The sequence below is a fragment of the Schistocerca nitens genome, chromosome 1 (assembly GCF_023898315.1).
Source record: "Schistocerca nitens isolate TAMUIC-IGC-003100 chromosome 1, iqSchNite1.1, whole genome shotgun sequence".
NCBI lineage: Eukaryota > Metazoa > Arthropoda > Insecta > Orthoptera > Acrididae > Schistocerca > Schistocerca nitens.
In genome coordinates, this window is record NC_064614.1 from 322,345,293 (window position 1) to 322,371,593 (window position 26,301).

Sequence of the window (26,301 nt, forward strand, 5' to 3'; positions counted from 1 at the left end):
CAGAGGATCTGAGATGTACTGATGAAGAAGGATGTTGAAAATTAGGTGTACTGATAAGGTAAGGAATGAGGAGATTCTCCGCAGAATCGGCAAGGATGTGAATATATGGAACACACTGACGGCAAGAAGTGGCAGGTCAAGGAATACACTTAGCGTGTGCAGGAATCAGACATTGAAAGTGTCCGCATCCTGCCTTTGAGGTTGATTGATTAACGTCATGAGTATTATAACAAGCTCGGGGAGCGCTTTTAAGCTTGCATAATTGAATGTCAGCCTGTAGGCGTTGTGGAATAGGTGAGTCATGGGCCCTGTTGGTGGAGCTGACGTTTAGAGAGTGTGCGGTGTTTCAACTGATGAGTGAGTGGGCCTCAGTGAGCAATAAAGTTTACTGGTTTTCTAGCTAGCATTGCAGTGCTTTGAGTCTGCACAGGTTCTGTAGAAAGAAGATGCATAACGGACTTGGAACTGTTAGCCAGCTGAAGGTGGCGTTGGCGAGGTCTAATAGAAGGCATTTATTACTGTATATTCCCGTTGAAACACCGAGCCCATTGTTGTCTTTTCCATCCCTGCCTTTCAACTGATATCATATTTTGTCGTGGAGGAGACTGGGCGGAAGCTCTTAGAAACCAGTTGGAGAAGTGTTGCATCTACTTTCCAATCTGTCAATGGCATCGAAGAATCTCTTGAAAGTAGTTGGATTGCTACAGGGCAGTTATTTAGAGTACAAGAGTAGTCAAAATTTTAAACCTGTATCACAGGTCAAAACAAGGCTGGTGAAACTTACTTTCAAAATGGTTCAAATGGCCCTGAGCACTATGGGACTCAACTTCTGAGGTCATCAGTCCCCTAGAACTTACAACTACTTAAACCTAACTAACCTAAGGACATCACACACATCCGTGCCCGAGGCAGGATTTTAACCTGCGGCCTAGCGGTCACACGGTTCCAGACTCTAGCACCTAGAACTACTCGGCCTCCCCAGCCGGCAAACTGACTTAAACAGTCAGCAGAATTTTAAAGTTTAAAACATGGCTTTTCAGCAACTGTGCACGTAGAAACTAGACAGGAGTGGAAAATAACAGACAAGCAGTTGTATAGTGAAAAATTTATTAAATCTTTGGCATAGAGTCCCGAAACAAAAATATGTCTTCTTATTTAATGTGTAATATACGCCCTATTTTTCCCCCTTCCACTTTCCCCTTCCTCAATTTTTTGATTGTAATTTAATCTGCTTGTATCCTTTTAAGTACCTTGTTCTTTCAAGTATGTACGTACTGTGTAGTACATTTTTACGCATTTTGTTATCATTCAGTATTCCAGTAGTTTACAATGTACGTTGCTTTAGTACTTACATCCGATTTTAGTTTGCTTGCATGGCACTCTTTACTGTTCACAGATACTTTCACTGACTTGCTACTTCATAAGTTGTAATTATACCCTCTCTTCCAACTACCTCTCGCCCCTCCCCAGCCTGTTCTGCTTGTATTTTAATCTGGTACATTCCTTCTTACATCTTTTCTTTTCTGTTACTTGCGTGCGGATGAATACTGCTCTACATATTTGGGCCTGTTTCACATCTTTCTAATATGTTTTACAAAGTGTATTCACTCATATATTGTTACTTAGCACCATCCTGTGTTTATGTACAAGGTATTCTCCTGATGATTTATGCACGCATGTCTAAGTAATTAGCATAATTTACCTGAGCCTGTTTCAACGTTACATGCCATGTGTCTTTAACGCCTCCCTCTCTCTATCACTTTTTCTTATTATAATTAGTCTTATTCTATTTTAATTTTAGTATTAAGTATTGTACTTGCCGAATTGGGCATTGGCTTCTCAGAGCGGCTATGTGCACATTAACTCGCGCAGTAAGCGCCACTTACCGTAGTTCACCTTGTAAGTAGGCTGTTTATGTTTTCTTATTGGCAACGTTACGTAGCGCTCTGTATGAAAATCACTTGAAGATCTCCCTTCGTTCATCATTAGTCCCAAAAAGTCCTATCTATACCCGCTTTCTGTACTTTTTTGGTATAACTTCTGAATGCATTTCTTCCAATTCATCGCAACTCATTCTCTTATATAGCCTACCCCATCTTAAGCTAACTTAAATCTACTGAGCTCAGTTGCTAAACTAAGGAACGAGGCAATGCAGCACCACAGAACAATTAATACAAACAGCAATGAAAAACAATGGAAATTGTCAAAGCAAGCTACAGTACATTTAAATTACCAAGCAAATGCAACATTACAACTAATATGAGCCAATGTGCAGCAACAAGAAAAATAAACCAGTAGTAAAACTAGCTTAACAGAGTAATACAAAGTGAAATTTAGTAGTACTATGCCTGGCAAACAGCAGCAGCAAATGCAATAACTTATATCTAAACATGACAAAGCTCAAGCAGAAAAAAATATTACAGTAAAAATGGCCATGTTTAATACCTATGTCACATCTTAACACTAGGGTGATGCATCACGAGAACTTACTCTAGCAGACAAGTTACCAAATTGTAAAAAAAATTATTTATGCAGTTCCTGTGAAGGGAAATGTGTATTTATGTTCCCTCGTTTTCTTGGCAGTAGATCATATTTTTTTTTCACTGGATCTGTAGGCATAAAATAACTATATTAGTACATCTATTAAATTTTATTTTAACCAATGCTGCAGTGCAGATAGAAACTAGATGTTAAACAAAAAAAGGCAAAGCAAGGCGTGAAACATCACTCGCTAGCCATAAGGCATTTCATAATGCAGTAAACAATCTTCCAACTATCAAGACAATAGACATGAAATGTTTCTCATCATTTCATTTCAGTAAATATCATAAATTAAGAACTCTACAGTGTAATCATGTTTTCAAGTTTGAGGGTGTCGTATTTACGATGCTTTCTACAAAGGAATGTCAATAGCGAGGATAATGGCTTTATTTTTTCTTCTCCACCTGTGCCTCTGAAAGGCACACACTAATGGCTGGGTGCCCACGACGCATTACGTGAAGGTGGTCACTTAACTTTCTTACCGAAATATTTACGACAGCAGTTTCCGCTACAGTGACAGTCTCATATAAAATATTTCACAGGTCAAGAATTTGCGTTACAAATCTGTAGAAACAAAATCCTATTGATATAACAGTGTCCAAAAAATTATTGTCGGCATTGTAATACATTCACACATTTACATTCATTTCATAACTCTTAAAGTACGATTCTTGGTTTCCAACAACCTTTTTCACAAACCAGAGTCCCTAACCACTACTCATTATTCCTTACCTTATTCGTCGACACTTCTTCAATATTTCATCATAACAGATACGTAGCATAATCAAATAACTCATGTAGCATCAGCATATTGATCATAAACATACCGCAACAGCATAATACACATAGTCATCGTAATAATAACATCATAACACCTCAGTCAACTCTCAAAATCGTCATAGCTTCCTCCAATATTTTCAAAACCTAAAAGAAATTCTCTGCTCATGTCAAAAGTGTCATCTACCTCAAATGTACTTTAAAAATCATGACCCCATACCAAATATATCATTCAAAGCTCTCACAGTATCACAATGGTTCCAAAAAAATATGAACAGTTCACACAGTGCAGACAAAATACAATTTCATAAGTGTGAAGTTGTCCAACTGTGTAATTGCGTAAACATCTGTCACTGACATAGTAAAAAAAAATGTTTGTCTCTCAGTTAAATGATCAGATAGCTGTGTAATTTATGTGTTAGAGAAATATGGTACCGATGTGTAAAGTTGTATGAGCAAATATCATATTAGCTTGGCCTCCTTGTCCTTGCCAAACACATGATACACAAAGTAAGCGTGTACCCCCCTGAGGATTAATGTAATTATACCCTCAGGTGTTACAGCTTACAGCAATGGAATGAAATGTACCACGGAAAACCTTTGTAATTCAAAAATCTTGAAAAATAAATGTTTCAAGTACAAAATTAATCACTCAAATGCGTGTTCTGTAGCGCTAAATGTGCGTCTTGTTGTAAGATAATACTGTGGAAGTGTCGTAGTTATCGTCCTCTGTAAACAAAGTTCTGCTGAAGTCAATGTACTTACCTCGTAATAAACGAAGTGAATTGCTTTGCATATAGATATCTTAGTTATTACGCTTATTGCCGTGATGAAGGAAGTACTGTGCTGTAACGTATTGTTGTGCTATGAAAAAGGCTGTCTCATTGTAACTATACCACAAAAGTTACTACTAAAACACGTTTTACTTTCCAGAAGAATTCAGAAAAACTGTGCAGATATACAGCAGATACAGCACAAAAGCAACAATGTAAATTGTGTCACACATTAGTAGCATCGTGATATAATCGTGTAGCTGTCAAAGAAACCAAGTGCTAAGTCATCTTTAATCCCACAGAAAGTACTTCAAATAAGGAATGTCTTTTCAAGTAAACCAAAATGTTGCATTAAAATATCATTAGCAGTACTGGTAAAGGTTCTAAGTATGTGAGCCTTATAGTAACGTAATCGTGCAACTAACAAGCAAGAATGTACACACACAATAATACTATGTCGTCTGTTCACTATAACAATGCATTCGAAATTTCTGTTTAAATAAGTTCTCTTGGTTCTTGACTGGATATTTAACTTCAAACATTGTTGCATGGTAACAGTTTCTAAGTCTGACGAAGTGTACTAGAAATGTGAAGTGAAAAGTTTTATGGCAAAGACAAAGTTAAAAAGCAGATTATTCTTCAATAAACGGTTTTACATGTGAAACGTGGTGTAAACCTTTACTCTTCCTAGTACACAGAGTTTCAACTTGATCGCAATTATCATGCGGTATACGTCGGTAAAGAATACTGGAATTTTTCTCAAGGTTAGCGTCTATGTTATTTTTCTCTGAGCCAGCCGGCGCACGCGGCTGCCTGCGGTGCGAGTCCTTGTCTGTCTCTTTGTCGGCGCGCGTCGTTATTGGGATTAGGTGACCTAACTTCTACAAATTCAGCTTGCCGAGAAGGCCCTGCCCTGTTTAAATCCCGCCAGTTCTGATGCAATTCAGGTCTGTCGTTACGAATATATCGTCTGTCGTCATGTTGGTAGATTCCGTAGTTTCTTCCTTGTCCGTCACGTGGTGGAGAATTTCTCCCTGAATCGTAACTGTGCGCCGAACTGTTGCGTCTGAAGTTATTCTGTCTCCCTTGATAATAATGGTTTTGGTTCCCATATTGTGTGTTTCCATGGTTATGTCTATCATATTCATTACTACGGAAATGTGATCTTTCTCTGTTACTATTACTCTGCCAGTGGTTGTCATACGGGTGGTGTCTGTTTTGGTCACGATTTGTGTTGTGAGAATAGCCTTGTCGTGTCCAGTTATTATTTCTGTCATCGCGGAATTGAGACGGATGTGACCTGTAATTGTTGTGTTCCTGTTTTCGCATTCCGCGATTGGCTGTGTCAATTTCCAGTTCTTGTAAGAGTCCCTGGAAAGCTTCAATGTCGTCTTTGCAACGTCCTGCCAAAATAATATGTCGTAAATGTTCAGGTAATTTGATTAAGCAAATGCGGATGAGTTCTGAGGGGCTGTATGGGATTGACAGGTACTGATTCTTGTGCAACATGTCTTCAAAATATTTCACAAGACTGGAAAATTCAGATTGTTCGAAATGTTTCATCATTATGATGCTATGTTTTACTCGGTCTTGTGTAGCTTGAGACCAATATGCTGAGAGGAAGGCATGGTAAAATTCTCCTTCACTGTGACAATCGTGAATGACCGATCGCATTCTCACAGCTGGTTCATTCTCTAAATAGCCACACATAAACTCTAATCTGTGCTGCAATGACCAGTTGGGAGGAAAACAATGAGAGAACTGATGGAGCCATGCTTGTGGATGAATGTCGTTGTCAGAATTCTTAAATGTTTTGAATTTACGTGTATTAATGAACAGCTTATAGTCAAAATCATCGTGTCGGCGAGTCGCACATCGCTCATTGTTACTTCGATTCGGCGGTTCCATCTCAAAATCCAATGCGCCTTGCCAATTTCTTTCATAATTTCCGAAGTGTCCTGTGTTATTATTTTGTGGATGTTCTGTATTTCTATGTCCCTCTTCCCGTACTGGAGTGCGAGTGTCCTCTGAAATACGTAATTCTTGTATGACCTGTGTCAGCTGATCTTGTACTTCCCGGATTTCTCTTTGGTGTTGCGTATTAATTTGATTCAGATTTTGTTTGAATTTCCTAATTTGTTCGCACTCTTCTGTGTCATTAAAGACTACTGGTTTTGTGTCATTCAGATTATCATCTACCTTCGTAGATAAATTATTTAGCTGATCCAAAAGTTCAACTACTTTATTTGATAATGAACTAATTTCCTCCATGTGTCTTTCTGAACCAATTTTCAGAGTATGTACTGTGTCCTTTAAGTTTTCTTGAGTTTTTTCATATTGCGTAACCGAATCGGTAGATGCAACTGAGTCAATTTTAGCTTGCAATGTCTCATGATTTTGATGAACAATAGTTTGCAGTTCTTTTATGGCTGCTTCGTGGTTCTGTAATGCATTTTCATGCCGCGAAAATATAGGTTGAAAATGCTCACAAATCTGTGTTTTTACGTCATTACAGACTCTTTGACATTTCGATTCAATGTTATGTAACTCAGTAGTTAAATCTTCACCTGTTTGTTCAAGTGTGGTGTCTAACTTTTGAAGCTTTTGCTGTGTTTGTCTCTGATTTTGTTCTATTCTGTCAAACTGTTGCGTTGTTTGTCTCTGATTTTGTTCCACTGTGTCTAACTTTTGAAGATTTTGTTCCATTGTGTCTAACTTTAGAAGCTTTTGGTGTGTTTGTCTCTGATTTTGTTCCATTGTGTCTAACATTTGAAGATTTTTTCCATTGTGTCTAACTTTTGAAGCTTTTGTCCCATTTGTTGCATTAATTGTAATAACAATGCACTGGTGTCTGAAACATGTTCATCAGTGCTATTCGGCAATGCATTTGAACCGGCAATATTCGCAGTTTGAAAAGCAAAAAATGTGTCGACTTATTTGAGAAAATGGTGAGGACGCAAAGCCTGAATCTACAGTATTTGCAAGATTGTGTCCTGTCATTTCCGATTCCTGAGGCAAGCTGTTGCCGACCGATCGATCGATAATGCTTCCCTGTTCACTAATTGTTTCACTGTCTACACCATTGTTTTCAGCCCGCTCCATTTCCCTATGTACAATTACCAAATTACTACTTTGAACATTAGTTAATTCATTACGCGGTGGCGCTAACAAACTGCTTTCGTCTTCACTGTCATTTCTCAGTTTACTTTGGAGCCTAGTATTACGTTTTTCACACGCCATTATTGTCACAATATTTCACACGATAACACAGAAAAGCACAATTTGAAGAGCAAAAATAAGAAAACACATTAACATAGCACTGAAAATAATATCTCGTTAATTGCAAGCGCAGCTGCGAAATACCTGGTGCAAATCTACATGCATGCCATAACTGTGTACAACAATGAAAAACCACAACTACAAAGGAAATTCTCTCTATAATGACGCGCTAGCAATAAACAAAAGCTACACTAATTACACAAACTACAAGAAAAATCAGAAGATTCCAGTGAGATATCCTCGGCTAAGGGTCGACATATGAAACGTCCCCTTAGAAGAATTATACAAGACTGTGCTTAAACTGAAACACAATATTTTTTAGCGCAACGCAATCCGACTTTCAAAAATCCCTACAAAAAAATGGCCCTGACTAACATTAACCTATACGTTTCACAAATCGCTTGTTTGCAAAATACTGCAGTACCAAATGTTACACTGAAAACAAACCCTGTCCTTTCACCCTGTGTTATTCTGCTATGTGTTTGTGTACTCTTGTATATTTGTGTTTTCCTGTCTTTATGTGATTAGCTAATAAGATTTATGTTGTAGAATTTTTCAAATACTGAGTTATTTTCTCTGTAAAGATGTTTGGACATTATTTATTCTGTTTTGTTTTAATGCTCATGTGTGAAATTCATGTTTCGAAAACTATTCTCATTATTTTATGTATGTACTTATGTCATAATTCTTGTAATACTGATGTACATGTTTATTCCTATTCTTTTGTAAAGCCCCTATTACTACAAATGTTACCTGTATTATTATGTTCTTTAATGATGTATTTTGTACCATTATTATTGTATTCTTATGTTATAAAATTGTTATTGACACCAGTTCATCAAATTAAGTAACTTGTAAGTTACATTTCACTGCACACGTTTCTGTTGGTCATAGTATATGGACAATATGTGAGAAGTAGGGACTGATAGTGTTTGCACGTGTGTTAATAATGCAGCAAGGGACTGGATAACAGCATTGCTGGCTCTAAGGACAATTCCAAAAAACTTTGTGAGTGCACAAGTGGTGGTTATGGACTTGCTATATTATCCGCAAGACTCTTCAATGGTGATTGTGCACCTGCACAGTCACAACAGATGGCTGCTGGCCATCTCTACAAGGACTACAGTGGGTCTGCATCTTTGATGCCCCACCAATACCATTATCTCTACAAGGACTACAGTGGGTCTGCATCTTTGATGACCCACCAATACCATTATTTCTACAAGGACTACAGTGGGTCTACACCTTTGCTGACTCACCAGTACCATTATTTCTACAAGGACTGCAGTGGGTCTGCACCTCTGGTGGTCCACCAATACCACAATCTCTACCAAGACTACAGTGGGTCTGCTCTGTGATGACCTACCTACCAATATTCTTCAAAACTTCGACTGACTCTGCGGTGGGTTTGCTCTGTTGTGGCCCATTACCTGTCAGCATGAGCATTGTCTTTCTGTTGGAAGGACAACACTACTTCTTCAAGACTGCATGGAAATCCACTACTTCCGTGTGCATTTTCTTTTACTGCTCAGACTTTGAGGAAAACACTGCAATTTTACTGTGATGAATGATCAGGACTGTCTTTATGGACTGTGAGAAAATTTTAGCTTTTGACCAACATTGTATTAATAAGTGTGTGCATTTGATATCTTTCTTACTGTAATTATGAAAAATTTTTTCAAATCTGTATTGGCCAGTGCCCAAAACAATTTGTAAAATTTTTTGTGGGGAGCATGGGGGCTATGTAAGTAGGATGTTTATGTTTTGTTATTGGCAACGTTGCGTAGCGCTCTGTATGAAAATCACTGGCTGTGCTGCGTGCAGTCTGTGGCTAGGTTGCATTGTTGTCTGCCATTGTAGTGTTGGGCAGCTGGATGTTAACAGCGCGCAGCGTTGCACAGTTGGAGGTGAGCCGCCAGCAGTGGTGGATGTGGGGAGAGAGATGGCGGAGTTTTGAAATTTGTAAGACTGGATGTCATGAACTGCTATATATATTATGACTATTAAGGTAAATACATTGTTTGTTCTATATTAAAATCTTTCATTTGCTAACTATGCCTATCAGTAGTTAGTGCCTTCCGTAGTTTGAATCTTTTATTTAGCTGGCAGTAGTGGCGCTTGCTGTATTGCAGTAGATCGAGTAACCAAGATTTTTGTGAGGTAAGCGATTTGTGAAACGTATAGGTTAATGTTAATCAGGGCCATTTTTATAGGGATTTTTGAAAGTCAGATTGCATTGCGCTAAAAAATATTGTGTGTCAGTTTAAGCAGTCATGTATAAATTTTTCTTAGGGGACGTTTCAACCTATCGGCACTGCCTGCACGTTTTACTCATTTGGCTCATGTCACTAGCCATACGTGTGTTAGCTGGCTCCAGTGACACGTGGTTTTATTGTAAAAGTTTTACAACGAAGCCATGCTAATCGTCAGCCTGATCTATAGATATTAAAATTTTAACGGCAGATCCATACAGTATTGGGGTACTGTCTTCAATTAAGCGTTTTTAACTGTTGACATTTGTGGCTGACATGCAAATTGTGTGAGACAAGAGCCATTCTGTCAATATTTGATTTCACGAGTTGGTATAGCTTCCTAATAAAGACTTCGTAATTTATTGTTTATCGATTTTGGTTCATTTTCTGGTTGACCTTTGAAACTATTTGTAATAATGTTTTAATTGGTCCATTTCCGCTCTGAAAAACACAAATTTATATTTTTCTAAACCACGGAAAAATGGTTAATATACCCTTAATTCTGCAGTTGGGTGGCTGTTATTTTCAATCCTACCAAGTTTCTACAATGAACAAAGTTGCAGTGCAGAAGATTTATCCGAACGTTCCAGTAAGTGTTCCCGAGATAACCTACGGAGCAATGCGTCATATAATTTGTTTCACATGCTACACTTCACTAAGCGTGCATAGAACCTTGCCGCAGCCGCTTGTGAGACCTCGCCCTTCGACAAGGTTGTGAAAGTCCACATATCGTCTTCCATTCTAACTCAAGTGATTTTCTTAGGGCATACAGCGTGGATTCAATCCTTCGTACACTCTCTGCAAATCAGTTAGGACCACTGAGAGCATGGACTGCACTGCACGTCACTCGAGGAGACTTTTGTTGTGGCTCCGCTTCTAAAAATTCTGAGAACACTCTTGTCACCATAAGGCATTTTTCTATATGCTCTTAGTCGTTATGGTTGTCATCGTATAGATAAAAGGACATTTGATTTGTGTGTGAACATCGAGTCCTTCACAACAATATTTGATCTTCAGTATGACAACACAGACGCCATCGTTGTATATTTTCGATTGACAATTCTCTCTCTCTCTGTAGTTGTTCAAGCGATTCTGACTTCGCGTGATCCCATGACCTAAAGCACACCAGTTGCTTCTGTCCTGAACTGTCTCCTGAAGGCTTTCCAATTTGGTATCCACTACTTCTGTGATGCCATCAACCTATCTCATCCATTTCTGCGCCGGCCGAGGTGGCCGAGCGGTTCTAGGCGCTTCAGTCTGGAACCGCGCGATCGGTACGGTCGCAAGTTCGAATCCTGCCTCGGACATGGATGTGTGTGACGTTCTTAGGTTAGTTAGGTTTAAGTAGTTCTAAGTTCTAGGGGGCTGATGACCTCAGAAGTTCAGTCCCATAGTGCTCAGAGCCATTTGAAGCATTTGAACCATTGCTGCCCGTCTTCACCTTGTATCGTCGATCTTTCACTGCATTAAAGTTTGTTCCAGCGAATCAGATCTTGTTATAATGTGCCCCAAATCAGAATATACAGCCATGTCGTATATCTTCCTGAATATTGATACATTTAATTTCTGTCTACAGGGATCGCACTGTAATAGTAGATTTATACCGATTTTGGCCCATAGTTCACGTTTCTGCCCCACAGTTGTAGTTCTGAAGTCGGTGATGCTTCCAGGAAATTCAAAAATCCAAGATGGTGCATGGTACGTAGTTTGAAACTGCCAGGAAATTCAAAAAGTCCAAGTTGGCTGGTGGTGGGAATTTTAAAAATGCATGAAAGTGGAAAATTCAAAAACAGGTGAGAAATTTTAAAATCTATCATGAATGGTAGCTCAATAAATTGTGTCAGAGGGATACTAAAAGAAATCCGGAACCAGCTCCACTCTGATCATTATCCCCAGCCTTCCTGCCTTCTCACTCCCCTTATTTTCAGGCAATCAAAATACAATATTGTGAAGCAAGCTCAATTGTGCGTGTGGAACATTGAAAGTCCTCTGCCACTCCTCTAACTCCATCCAGAGCATAATATTAAAAAGACGAGTTAAAAAGGCACAAAAGTCAAAAATTTATGTCGCACCTTCGAAAGTCAAAAATATTTAAGTACACATATATAATTCTGTATTTAATTAGTGCAATATTAAAGTAATGTCCTCAAACATACATAATTCTGAATCAAATCAGTATAAGTAGTATAGCAAGTTACTATCAGATGCGTTGATGTTGCCTACATGTGAGGCAGGGACACTGACCTTGAATGCATGACATCTTCCCCTTTCCGTTCTCCTACTCTTCCGTTCCTTTCCACACCCGGTCATTCTTCCCACAGTTCTATCCTCTACAGCCAATCAGAGCGTAGTATTAAAGCGAAATGATCTATGAAAAATCCAAGTTTAGAACTAGCCCAATTGTGCTGGTTGGATAATCTAAAGAAAATACAAGCCACAGCACCTTTGCCTCTTCGCTCTTCTCCAATCAATAAGAGTGTAGTATTTCAATGATGGAGAAAATGATCAAAAGCCTCCGAAGGATCTGAATTAGTTACCAAAACAAGCATCCCACTCTCTCCTTGTCTCCAACCAGAGGTTAGTATTTTAACCACTATGAAAGTGCCAATTACGAATCATCCCTGTATGGGACATGCTCAAAGGTACACAAGCAATCTGAATTATTTATCAAAAACACGCCACACACTTAAAAAACTCTCTGAATTTCTTAAAATTATGAAAGTGGTGTGAACTATGTTCTCATGACTGGCTTCAAAAACTTGTTTATGAACTAGCCTCTCCAGTCACATCGGTAAATTGCATGGAAGCTGTATATCATTCTGTATGGAGTAACAGAAGGATTATAAGACATACACTCCTTAACAGCTAAAACCCAACACTTTCATATGCAGTTAATTAATTAATTAGTAGGATGTAGTTGTCAAGTATCAGTTTTACTTTATATACTAAAGCGCATATACAAAACCGTGAAATAAAATCAACTACTGGTTTATACACAGGTGCTGTTCTTTCCCAACATATGTCTGCACAGGTAAATGTTCAATGTTCCATCTGATACCATACTTGGTTTAAGACACAACAGACTTTCAAATCAATTATTTTCTACCTCTGTTCTGCTTGTCAAGAGTCATAACGTTCTTTCCAAATGTAAAATGCCTTCAAAAATACTTATGTGATGTAAAGCAGTGAATTGTTTATATCGAGTATCGCACTTTTTCGTTCGTTTTACAATGTATCGATCATCAGCTTCGCTGACACTCAGGTTGAACAGTCAGCTCATGGCGAAAGGGCGCGCACGCCTGTTTGGAAAGTTCTTTTGCCTTGCACAAGCACGGGTACGCGGCTTTGTATAGTGATTGCTGCCAGAACGGTTGGAGCTCATGATCTCTCTGGGTCCACAGGGCGGGAGTAAGACGCACGGGTTGTGAAGGAGGCAGTGCTGTTTTCACTGCAGACGAGAACGTACACAGCGCAGCACGGCGAACAGTGCCTGGCCGAGGGAGGGCATGGTGCGTGGCATGGTTGCCGAATCAAGCCGAGGGCATGGAGCTAATGGCCATCCATTTCCCCTGTTCTATGACAAGCTAGGAGTTGTCAGATTCCTTGCTTCCTGCAAAGACAACAGTGTTACTGAGTTGTCAGTTTCTCTGCTGTTTGGCTTGGATGTTAGCCTAGACAAGTCCAAGCGCCGCAGTGTAGACAGTGCCTAGAGCATTTTGGTATGGTGTGCGATCGCATATAGTTTCATTCAAGTTACCACCCTCCAGAAAGGTCAGATTACTCCCGTAAGGCTCCAAATTATTGAGTTGTTACTCTTCTACAATAAGATGGTCAGTTGCTACGGCCGTGACTACATTTTTCCTACGCTTGCTTAAGTTAAATCACTTCATTACTGTATCGATGCTCGTTCCTTCTGGGATGCACTAGTGAAAATATTGGTGTAAATGGCTGCCTCATTGTTTTATGTAAGTTTATTGTGTTCCTCCTCTGTTATAGACATCTGTCCGTATATTGTGTATCGTAATGTGTCTGGCCACGGTCAGAGGCATACAGGCGTATTTTACTTGGATGCTCATCACATAGGCTGACTTCAGCCTCGTACAAAGGAATTAATGCCGCCTTCACTTTCGAGTGTACTTAGTGCTTGTCTGCCCAGCTGACTAAAGAGGCGTTTATGGTCTAAGCTTGATTTTGATGTAACTGTCTAGTATTATTTAAGGGTAACAGGCAATTACTAGAAATTCAAGAATGGACTGGTTAATGATGTCTTGTTGTTTAGAGGTTTCCTAAAAATACTAAATGTTACTTGCCACTAACCGAGACCAGCAAAGAGTGTGATTTACGGTTTAATAATTCTTTGTCAACTCTCTCATTTCTTTAAATTAGTTTCTTATTGTTGCAAAGGCTAAATGGGAAAGGACGGAAGTTCTTGCTTCTTAAATGAATTTTGGTGTCAGTTGTAATATATATTGAAGTTAGGTTTTTCGGGTACCAATGTACGCAAATATTTACATTTTGTGATTCAATTAATGTTTGTAAGGAAAAATATTATGCAAATGGGCAGTGATTGGCCGCCTACTGATCCTTGCATCTAAACTATCCTGCTGAACTGCACTTGGAGCATTTGGAATGGTAGCAGCAAGCATGCTTGAGTCTGAATTCAACAGTTATCAGATTCTAGTCAGCTTTGTAAGAATTTCCTGGTGTGGCATGTGCCTTTATAAATTTTTGGCTACAGGTTCTCTTTTGATTGCAGAATCTATCGACCATGAGACCGCGAACTGTCCTGCAGGTAAAACATTTGAGAAAGGACCAATTGTTGCACGAATAAGGCGTTCACGGCGAGCCAGAAGAAGGCAGTGTGGCGGAGTCGTGCCAGCGGATGCGGGTCAGGTTGGGCAAGCTGGTAAACATCACCGCGGGGACTACTGAGGAGGTGAGTGCCACACGCACTGCATATCACTCCTTCTATTGTGTAATTCAGCAAGGTATTTTGTTTATGGAAGGCACGTCTCCTTCTAGGTTACACGCTCTGGTAGATCACATTGCTCATAGGATTCGTCAGATGTGTGCTGTTAATAAAGATGCTAAGTTCACACAATATATGCATGTCTTCCAGGATGAGCTTCTGTCAGTGCGGCGACGCCCGCCGTCGCTGAAATGTCAGGAGAAAAGTGAAGCAGGTGAAATTCGATGTTTAGAAGATCACGAGAATCTTCGACCACAAAAGGTTCTGTGGAATCAATGCAGCGAATTTCCGAACACGTCCCCCTTTTCTGTCATTCATGAGATTCGGATCTTGGAAATTAGTGATGTCATCAAATTGTAGAAGTGCTATGGATAATAGCAAGGCTACAGAATCAGGTCAACGCCTTACGAATTCCACAAAGTGTCATGTGCCAAATAATATTCCCTTTAGCCCAATGGCATTTGACCAGTTATTGACAGAAATTTTGCGGGGTTACAGCTCATTCAGTCCCCGCTATGACAATATATTGTTAGAGTGTTTAGGAGCTTATGTACTTCAGGATTTGACTGACAATTACTTAGGTAGAATGCAGGTGTCAGATGAAATCATAACTAATTATATCGAGCACATGAGAATGTCAATGGTCGCCTTGTCGGTATAAGTTTCAGAAAACCATACCAAGTATTTTAGAAGGAATGCACTCCAAGACCAATCAAAATATTTAGTCTTTTGATAAAAAAATCTAACATTTTTATATTGTGTGACTGCATCTAAATGTATCTACAGGAAGCATAGCAGATTTTGTAGCCCATAGAACCTATTTTTGATCATTATTTCTCCCATTAATACAAGGTTTCTTACTTTTATTGTTTCAGAAAGGATAGTATAACATGGGCCTCTTTATGGAAGATTCCTTCGTAATTGTTCCATATTATTTCTATTTATCTGCGTTTTGTATTAAAAAGTTTAAAATTTAATTTCAGTCCATGATGAATTTTTAGACACTTTTCCACTATTTTCGTAATTTTTCACTTTGATGCTTAGGAAAAAATTATACCCAATTGAGTTTACATTATTTTCGAAAATTATAATCTTTAGTCTGTCGGTAAATGTTTTATTAACTGGGTAATATGTAAGTATTCTACTATCTCTTGACATCTTGTAAGAGGCCCATGATTAAAAAATTTGTTGCTAGCGCACTCGAGCAGATGTAATTTCGATGGATTGCTCACGCACTGCCTGCGATATATAAGGTATAAGGGAATCTCAGACCAGAGAGCGGTGTTGTCAGTAGTAGGAACTGTGTAGCAGTAGGAGTAAGTAGTTGCTAGCGAGGAGTCTGGTGTATCGTGTTGGCTGGGCCGGTCGTGGTGGAGCGATGGCGGAGCCTGAGCATTGTAGCATAAGGTAAAAGCAGCCTCGCGCATATGTAGTATTGTTATATCAAGTTCCATGTAAATGTTTAAAAAAATCTCTTAGTAATAATCTTTCTCATAAAAAGTAACTTTTAACAATCATTCATTTCAATTTAAAGAATATACTAATTTCTCCAATCCATGGTCATCCTGATTATTCCAAAGAAAAATCAATTGTTCTTTTTATACATGACAAATCTATCGGCCATCATTGCACTCGGCTGTGCCAGAAAAATTTCTTACAGGAGCAGATATATATGCGTTATCCGGCGACCTTATTGTGGTAAGAATTTTCTATTTATTCAGAATGATCTTTCAGGGCCATGACGCAGCACTGCTGACGTCTAAAGTTTACCAGTTTAAATTCACAGTCAATTATTGAAAGGTTATAAGTGAGTCACATTGTTTTATTGAGAGATTAGTCACATTTCATTATTGATAGGTTACACAATTTATTTTTTTGGAAGGTTACACTAAATGTGAAAGATAATTATATATTTTTATATTGGGGAGGTTACACTTGTCGACAACCGGCCAGGATCGTATTTTTGTGAATTTCTGAGAGGTAGTCAGTTATATATCTGCTCTTATTTACTTAAATGTAGTTTGCATCTGGCGCAACGCATTTACTAATTTGTCACTCTTTCTTTCACATATCATTGGCAATTTATTGCTCTTTGTTGTAATTGTATTTGTTCCATTTTTGCTTTGTCTTTGTTTCATTTTGTGCTTAACTTTGATTTGAAAATGCCGCGCAATACTGTTAACAGTACATCGCGATGTGCAATGAGTGAAAAAGGCGACTCGTATAATTTGACCGATGATACTAGCGACACTCAGTGTCATAGTGATAATCCTCTAATTACAGATAATCAGTGTGTACCGATCACTACTAATTACTTTATTCCAAATGATGAACAAACATATTCAGTTATGTCCACACTTAATTTAATGGCAATTGATGACGCAGGACGATTCGTTACAATGAACGCTGCCCAGTTTAACACAACTGATTTGCAAAATTTACACAGTGAACAGATAAATGACTCTAACGAAAGTGAACAATATTCACAAAACATGTCAAGTTTATTTGATTCTGATGTGGTGACCAACAGTGCACGTCCGATTGGCAAACCTTTTCAAGAATCAGAGAATGACCAAATGGTTATTCAAAACGTGACACATGCAGATACATCATCACACAGCACAGAGAATACGGCAGCTAATTTTGGCATGGATTGATTTATGGCATTATTGGTACAACTTAATGAAAATCTCAAACAACAAATTAATGAAAATCTCAAACAACAACTCAATGAATCGAACAAACAACTTAATGAAAATCTCAAACAGTTGAATGAAAAACACGACAACCTTAATGAATCGAACAAATAACTTAATGAAAATCTCAAACAGTCGAATGAAAAAGAAGACAACAATTTCAAACAACATAGTGAACAGATTACAGCCGTTGCCGTGCAATGTCATGATACTAAAGAACAATTACGTGAGGAACTTAAGGCTTGTGCTAGGAACAGTAGTGAAGAAATTAGATCTGTGCACAAGAATTAAGTAATACACATGCAGCCACAACCAAATTATTTAGACATGAAATTAGTGCAGTCGCTAAACAATGTTCTGTAAACGCAACACAGTTACGCGACGAGTCATTAGAACTTTCACGCACACAGGATGCGAAAGTAGACACGAAATTTGAACAACAAAACAGCCAAATTGACGAACGTTTTAATCACCACCTACAAAACAGTGAAACGCGTTACTGTAAATTTATACAAGAACAAAACAAAGTAAAGAAACAAGTCATGGAAACAATTACTGCACAGAGACAGGAAGATAAGCATAAGTTATTTACGAAAGCAAAAACATACGTAGACAACAGCATTGCTACAGTATCAGACGAAATCAATACTATTAAACAGTTGAACACTGAATTGTATGGTGAAATAACCGATCTAAAAACAAAAACAGATACTAATATTCAGACTTCGGAAAATAAATATACAGTAGACTTTCAGACAATGACCAACAGACTAGAACAATTAGAATTAATACAGGATCCCGATGCCATTAAAGCAGACGTTAAGAAATTGAACGAAACCACCCGTAAAATCCAAAAACAAATTAATGTTTGTGACACTAAAAATGACGATCAGGTAGAAGCACCGACTGAAAAATTTGATGAATTGGCCAGTCGTATTGACGTTATCGAAAATAACAATGATACCAAATCAGACGATACGTCACCAATTTCTTTCAATCGAACACCCGAATTCCAAAATTTACAGCAGACAATCAGTGAGATAAGTTCGTCCAATAATACATTGCGTAGAAAAGTGTAGTCTTTACAGCAAGAGATGACAGAGATGAGAAATGTCTCAGCCTGTAAAACGACACAGCATACGCCACTCTCCGAACATTTCTCACACTCACACAGCCATTATAATTTAGGTAATTTACAGAGAGTACGTGACTTAGATTCCGAACAGTCACAGACAAACAGATTCATACAATCCTGAACCTGTTCAGACATTCAGAGACGAAAATTTTGATTACAAGCACTTTCTATCCGTTAGGAAATTTAAAGTATTTAAAAATGACAGAACACAGATTCACCCTTTGGATTGGATACAACTATTTAGCTTTGCTTTTCCACCAACTTGGCCTGTAACACACAAACTTGAATTTATTTGCAGTTTTTAGGAAGGCGAACCGGCATCTCATATGAGACCGATGGGCGAGACAATGTTATTCGGTAGAAGAATTTCAGAATGCTTTTCTGTCAGCGTATTGGTGAAGACGACACAGTGCGGAATCAAGGATCAATTAATTAGCTTACCGAATTACGAGAACTCAAATTTTCCCACTGTCACGCAATTTTTTGAACACATGGTCCAACAAAACCAATACTTCAGTGAGCCATACAGTGAATCATCACTTATCCAATTATGCATTTCTAAATTACCACGATCGTTAAGAGTATCGCTTTTAACAGGACGGCAGAAAGAAAATATTTCGACATTTAGAGATCTGTTACAGATTTTGGAAGATCAGCAATCAGACTATTCCGTCATTAACAAAAATTTTTCACATAATTAACCAAGGCCAACAAGCATACGGCAATTACGATCAGCCACGCTATTTTCATAGCAAAGACGGTCCAGGAATGACAACCACCAGAGCTTTAATAACAGACAAAATTTTAATTGTCAGTATCCTCACAGTTATCAGCAACAGCAAAGACAGTTTGGCAACAATAGAGGCTTTTCCCCACAACATCAACAAAACCAGTCGGTTAGCATACCTAACCAAGAATGTAGTCTGCAAGGTCAACCAAGCTTTAATGTTTCACCGCCTACACGTATAGCGTCGGCTCCACCAAATAGTAACGCACAGCAACAAGGAAATCACTACGTACAGAAAACACACCATTTCAACTCATATCGCAATGCGCCGTATAGCAACGATTATTATGACAGACGTAAAAGTAAAAAGCGCTATTTTCAGCGTACGTTTAGTAACAGTCGATCTTACCAGCAGCATAATCAACCACAACAGATAATCAAGAGTGAACCAGACAGTCGGTATCATCCCGAACCTAATACGTCAGGAAGAAATAACAGAACAGTACAAATAGTCGAGATGCCACAGCATCCTCCCGCAAATAACAGCACGTCAGAAAGAATTTGACTAGATACAGTACAGGTTGCATCCTCCAGCAACGTAAGCAATACTTCAGATAGACAGAATCTTGTTCGCGAAAATGTTATTACTTTTGACGACATCCGAAACACTCTTTTGCATGAAAATCCAGTTATTCAAAAAACCATATCCCACCCTGTCATTGAAGTAAAGATCGGTCATCCACATTTTCAGCAGTAATCGATTCTTGGATCACCTATGTCAGTTATAAATGAAGAAACCTTCAACGAATGTAACAAAGAGAATATTTATCCTACGTTACCAGTAGGCAAAACTAAAGTAAAAGGAGCAGTATCTAGTAAAGGAGTAAATGTAAAATTACAGACACACTTATCATTTTGTATTGCAGGTCATGCGTTCCACTCAAATTTTTGGATTGTTCCCTTATTGACAACAGACGTTATTTTAGGTACGAGTTCTTTGGTACAACACGATGCAGTTATTGACTTTCAAAATTCCTATTTAATGTTAAAGGATGAAAATGTACAACTGGCATTAGAATTTCAGCACGCTTTATCTGCAGACGAACAGGCAATTAATCGAACAGAGGTCATTTCTACATCGCGTAACATAGACTGTCATTCAATATTGTTCACCGATACGTACGTACACAACTATAATACACCAGACGAAGGCGACTATGACGTTAAGCAAATGATTTCTGATAAAGTATAACAAAGCAGTGCAAATACAGACGACGAACGTACACAACTACGCAATATTCTTTTACAGCAAGCTCCAGTTTTTGACAACGTCCCTGGTACTATGTCCGGTTTTATGTATGAATTTCAAGTTAAACAGCACCATACATTTAAATCCAAACATTATCCTATTCCTTATATTCACATAGAACAAGTTAAGAAAGAATTGCAAGCTATGCTTGACCAAGGAATTATTGAACCGGCAGTTAGTCCGTACATAAACCCGCTTAATATTGTTAAGAAAAAGGATGGCTCACTTCGCTTCGTACTTGACTCACGTCATGTCAATGACATTATTATTAATGAAACGGATCGTCCACAGACACTAGAAGAACTCCTACAGAAATTTCATGGTACTGCTATTTATTCCACATTAGATTTGAAATCGGGATTTTGGCAAATTCAGCTCCATCCGAACTGCAGGAAGTACACAGCATTTCTCTGTTTTGGTGAATGTACCGATTTTGCAAATTACCGTTCGCTTTTAACAATTTCTTCAGCAGCATTTATTCGCGGTTTGAATAGTATACTTCCGACAGAACTTAAAGACAGAATCACAACATATGTCGACGACATTCTTATCGCAGAAGCTAACTGGTATGAACACAATTTGATTCTTGAACAACTGTTGCAAACGTTTCGTGCACAAGGTCTCACAGTTAGTCTTAGCACATCACACTTTGGCAAAACTTCTATAAAATTTCTTGGACATGTAATTTCAGCAGAAGGCATTGCGCCTGACCTGGAAAAACTTCAAGCTTTACGTGACATTACTGTTCCAACGACGAAGGAACAACTACGCAGCTATGTGGGATTAATTAACTTTTTCCGTAAATTTATTCATTACTCTGCTTTAGACACCCCTAGGTTATGCCAATTGACGGGTAAAAACCACTTTTATCACACCCAGATCCTACCAGAAATTTTTCCATTCCCACCAACAGTTCTAACACTGCTTTAGGCATACACATTTTTCAGGAAATTGAAGAAAATGGCACTACAGTAATTAAAAACATCGCCTTTGCAACTCGCATTCTGTCACCTGCTGAACGCAATTATTCTGTTACAGAACTTGAAACAGTATGTGTTGTATGGGCATTTACAAGATTTAGGCATTTTCTTTATGGAAGACATACTACCGTTTACACAGATCATAGAGCTATACAGTTTTTACTTTCAGCTTAATTTACACATGACAGGTTAAGCAGATGGAAACTTTATTTACAGGAATTTAATTTTACAATTGTTCATATTCCCGGTACACAAAATGTTGTAGCAGACGCACTATCCCGTTCTCTCAGCAACAATCAGCAAGACATAGCTACCAACTTCTGCCAAGCAAAATTTAGCGTCATGTATATTCAACAAGTCGCATTTGAAAATTTCATTTCGTCGTCATTACGAGACATAGCACAGGAGCAGAGCAAAGACTACGTATGGAAAGAAATTAAACACCTTTGGCAAGATAGGAATAATGTTACCATTAGAAACCATTACACTGTACGCAATAACATTCTGTTTCGCCCTCTCACCCTGACATCAACAATTGGTTATTATGTATTCCTGACGAGCTTGCTAACAAATTAATTTGGTATACTCATTTAAGTCACGCACATAATGGAGCCAGAAAATGTTTTCTTATACTGATACAGAACAGTTATTTTGCCAACATAGAGAAACGTATTCGACGAGTTTTAGCGTCATGTAAAATCTGCCAGAAAGCTAAATCAGACACGACTTCACATATTCCTCCCTTACATCCTATTGTACCCGTTAAATTGACACATGGCCGCTGTAGACATTTTTTATCCGATTCCCAGAACTAATAGAGGTTTTTGCTATATCTTTGTCGCTGTTGAACTCACTTCGAAATTTGTTACCTTCACTCCGTTACGCAAAGCTACTGCTAAATCTGTTTCGAATGCATTTGTAAAACATTTTCTGTTGTATGTAGGGCATGTATTGAAAGTAATTTCCGACAATGGACCACAGTTTCGATCTGCGATATGGACACGTATGTTACGAGCTAGAAACATATCTCCGATCTATATATCCAAGTATCACGCTTCTTCGAACCCTTGTGAACGACTAATGAAAGTAATTGGTAAACTGTGTAGAATATATTGCCATAAAACGTATTGATTGGGAAACACACATACTCTCATTCCAGGATGTAATTAACTCCATACCAAATGAATCTACTATGCTATCTCCGTCTGTTATACTGAAAAATGTTGAACCACCCAACAAAATTAAAGAATTAGTATCCTTTCCTACATCTCGTCGACTACGCCACCATGAAATAATTGCCATTGCGCTGAAAAACATCAAACGTGCCGCAGAGCGCCGGAGGAGACAGCAAAAACAGATTTGTACACGCCGTGACTTTCACATTGGACAGAAGATATTAGTATGCACGCATTATTTATCCAACAGAGGAAAGAGTAGATGCAGTAAATTTGAACTTCTATACGCAGGTCCATATAGAATACGAAGCATTCCTCACCCGAATGTAGTACATGTCGAAACTTTGAGAACCAGAAAAAGCAAAGGCGATCATCATGTCTCCAATATTAAACTCTTTATTGAATGAACGCACTTTATGATTTATCACACTGTAATGCCATTTCCTGATATATATGACCACTTATTTATATATATATATATATATATATATATATATATATATATATGACCACTTATATTTATGTGACTACTTATTGATAATGATCGTATTTTTTTTTTTTTTGTTAAGTGCTCGGCAAGGTAAGGTTAGAAGGTCGCTTTTCTTGTCGTTAGACATCAGACCGTGGACATTTTCCATATTTTGTGTATGTATGACTGTTTTCCTATCGAAAGTAGAATTTTTCTATGGATGCACTATGAAATCTTTAAGATGTAACAAACACCCGTTGACTTTGACGTTTTTCCTTATGATATCTCAATATCTTGACTATTCTACGTTTTTTGCTACTACACTATGATACTGTGTGTACATTTTTTCACTTGAAAACTGTCTATGTTTTTGACCTAATACGTTTTCTGTCATGCTATGCTGTATGCTTAATTATATCACTAGAAACAAGTTTTCATTTAATGAGTATGTGATTTAAATGCAAGATATTAATCGTTATTCATCATTTGCAGAAAGCAATACCATGTAAAAGAAATAAATTAAACAAACTACAGTGGTTTACTATGAAATTTGAAATTTTACCATGGGAATGAAATAAAGAAAAAGCAATACCTTGTCATGAAGAGCAAATGGATCAGAATTAACAAGCATTAACAATAATATACTATACACACTGCATAAAAGCAGTCTTAACTAATTATTTTTCTTTCAGAATATGAGGCAATTGATGCAAGTTGTCAGACATAACTACACAACTTAGTTTTAGTGATGAAATATGCTAGAAGTAAGAAACTCTATACTATATGAAGTAATGAATGATAATGAATAGTTGTATGAAGTAAATGGTAATATGAATATGAATAATGAAGTGTCTATTTTTTGCAGATGATGATAAATTAGATTAGATTAGATTAGATTTACTTTCATTCCAATTGATCCGTAGTGAGGAGGTCCTCCAGGATGTGGAACATGTCAGAAAAACAACAATACATGACAAATATTTACAACTAAAACAAATAAGCTAATGTACCATTCCACAGGTCCCAAGTGGAATGATCGTCATTTTTTAATGAACACTAAGAGTCATTTTACAAATACTAATGCACTGAATTTAAAATAAAAAAGTTTTTTATTTATTTATAAGGTAATACAACTACTGTAATACTTATTTACAATGAACACATTACTGCACTGAAATGGTGCAGAGGTTAGATTATACTAACACACACACACACACACACACACACACACACACACACACACACACACACAGATTTTCAATGAACACATTACTGCACTGAAATTGTGCAGAAGTTATGTTGTACTTATATACAAATCAGTTGGTTTTACTAAGAAATTCATCAATGGAGTAGGAGTTGGCCACCAATAAATCCTTTAGGCTTCTCTTAAACTGAATTTCATTGGTTGTTAAGCTTTTTATGGCTGCTGGCAAGTTATTGAAAATGTGTGTTCCTGAATAGTGCACACCTTTTTGTACAAGACTAAGTGACTTTAAATCCTTGTGAAGATTATTCTTATTTCTAGTATTGATTCCATGAATTGAGCTGTTGGTTTGAAAAAGTGATATATTTTTAATGACAAATTTCATTAAGGAATAAATATATTGGGAAGCAGTAGTTAGTATCCCTAGTTCCCTAAACAGGCTTCTGCAGGATGTTCTTGAGTTCACACCACATATAACTCTCACTGCACGTTTTTGTGCCCAGAAAACTTTAGCTTGGCTTGATGAATTACCCCAAAAAATAATCCCATATGACATTATGGAATGAAAGTAAGCATAGTATGCCAGCTTTTTCATTTTTATATCCCCTATGTCTGACAAAATTCGCATTGCAAACAGAGATTTGTTAAGACACTTCAGAAGTTCTGTGGTGTGCACCTCCCAGTTGAATTTATTATCAAGCTGTAATCCCAAGAATTTAACACTGTCCACTTCTTCTATCTTCCTGTCATCGTATGTTAGACATATACTCTTGGGACACCCCTTACAAGTTCTGAACTGCATGTAGTGTGGTTTTTCAAAGTTTAGTGACAAAGAATTGGCTAGGAACCAGTGATTAATGTCCACAAATATTTTATTGGCTGATCTTTCTAAGATTACATTTGACTTGCTATTTATTGCAATGTTTGTATCATCGGCAAACAAAACAAACTTGGCATCTGGTAATGTTACTGATGAAAGGTCATTGATATACACAAGATAAAGTAAGGGCCCCAAAATGGAACCTTGTGGGACCCCACATGTAATTAGTTCCCAGTTGGATGAGGCCTGATAGCTTGATACATGTCTCTTTACTAATAACACCCTTTGTTTCCTGCCAGAGATATAAGATTTGAACCATTTTGCAGCATTTCCTGTTATACTATAATATTCTAGTTTACTTAAAAGGATATTGTGATTTACACAGTCAAATGCCTTTGACAGATCACAAAATATACCAGTTGCCTGCAATTTTTTGTCTAATTAATTAAGCACATTTTCACTGTAAGTGTAGATAGCCTTCTCAATATCAGAACCTTTTAGAAATCCAAACTGTGACTTTGACAGTATGTTATTTGAGATAAGATGGTTATAAAGACGACTGTACATTACTTTTTCGAAAATTTTTGAGAATGCTGGCAGCAGTGAAATTGGACGGAAATTTGATGCTATTTCTTTATCTCCCTTCTTAAACAGTGGCTTAACTTCAGCATATTTCAGCCATTCAGGAAATATTCCACTAATAAACGACTGGTTACACAGATAGCTTAATATGTTACTTAGCTCAGAATCACATTCTTTATTTAACTTTGTTGATATTTCGTCATACCCACTAGATATTTTTGATTTTAAAGATTTTATGATGGACATTATTTCTCTTGAGGTAGTGAGGGTCAAATTCATATTAAGGAAGTTACTTGAAATGTCTGGTCTAAGGTAATCCATAGCAGCATCTACCAAACCTGACAACCCCATCTTTTCAGTAACAGTTATAAAATGTTTTTTAAAAAGTTCTGCAACACTAGACACATCTGTCACCAATGTATCATTTACTCTTAATGCTATTTGTTCCTCTTCATGTCTGGTTCTACCGGTCTCCTCCTTCACTATATCCCATATTGTCTTTATTTTGTTATCTGATATGACTATCTTTTCCTTGTAATATATTTGCTTTGATATCCGTATTACAATCTTTAATATTTTGCAGTATTTCTTATAATGTGCTATAGCATCAACA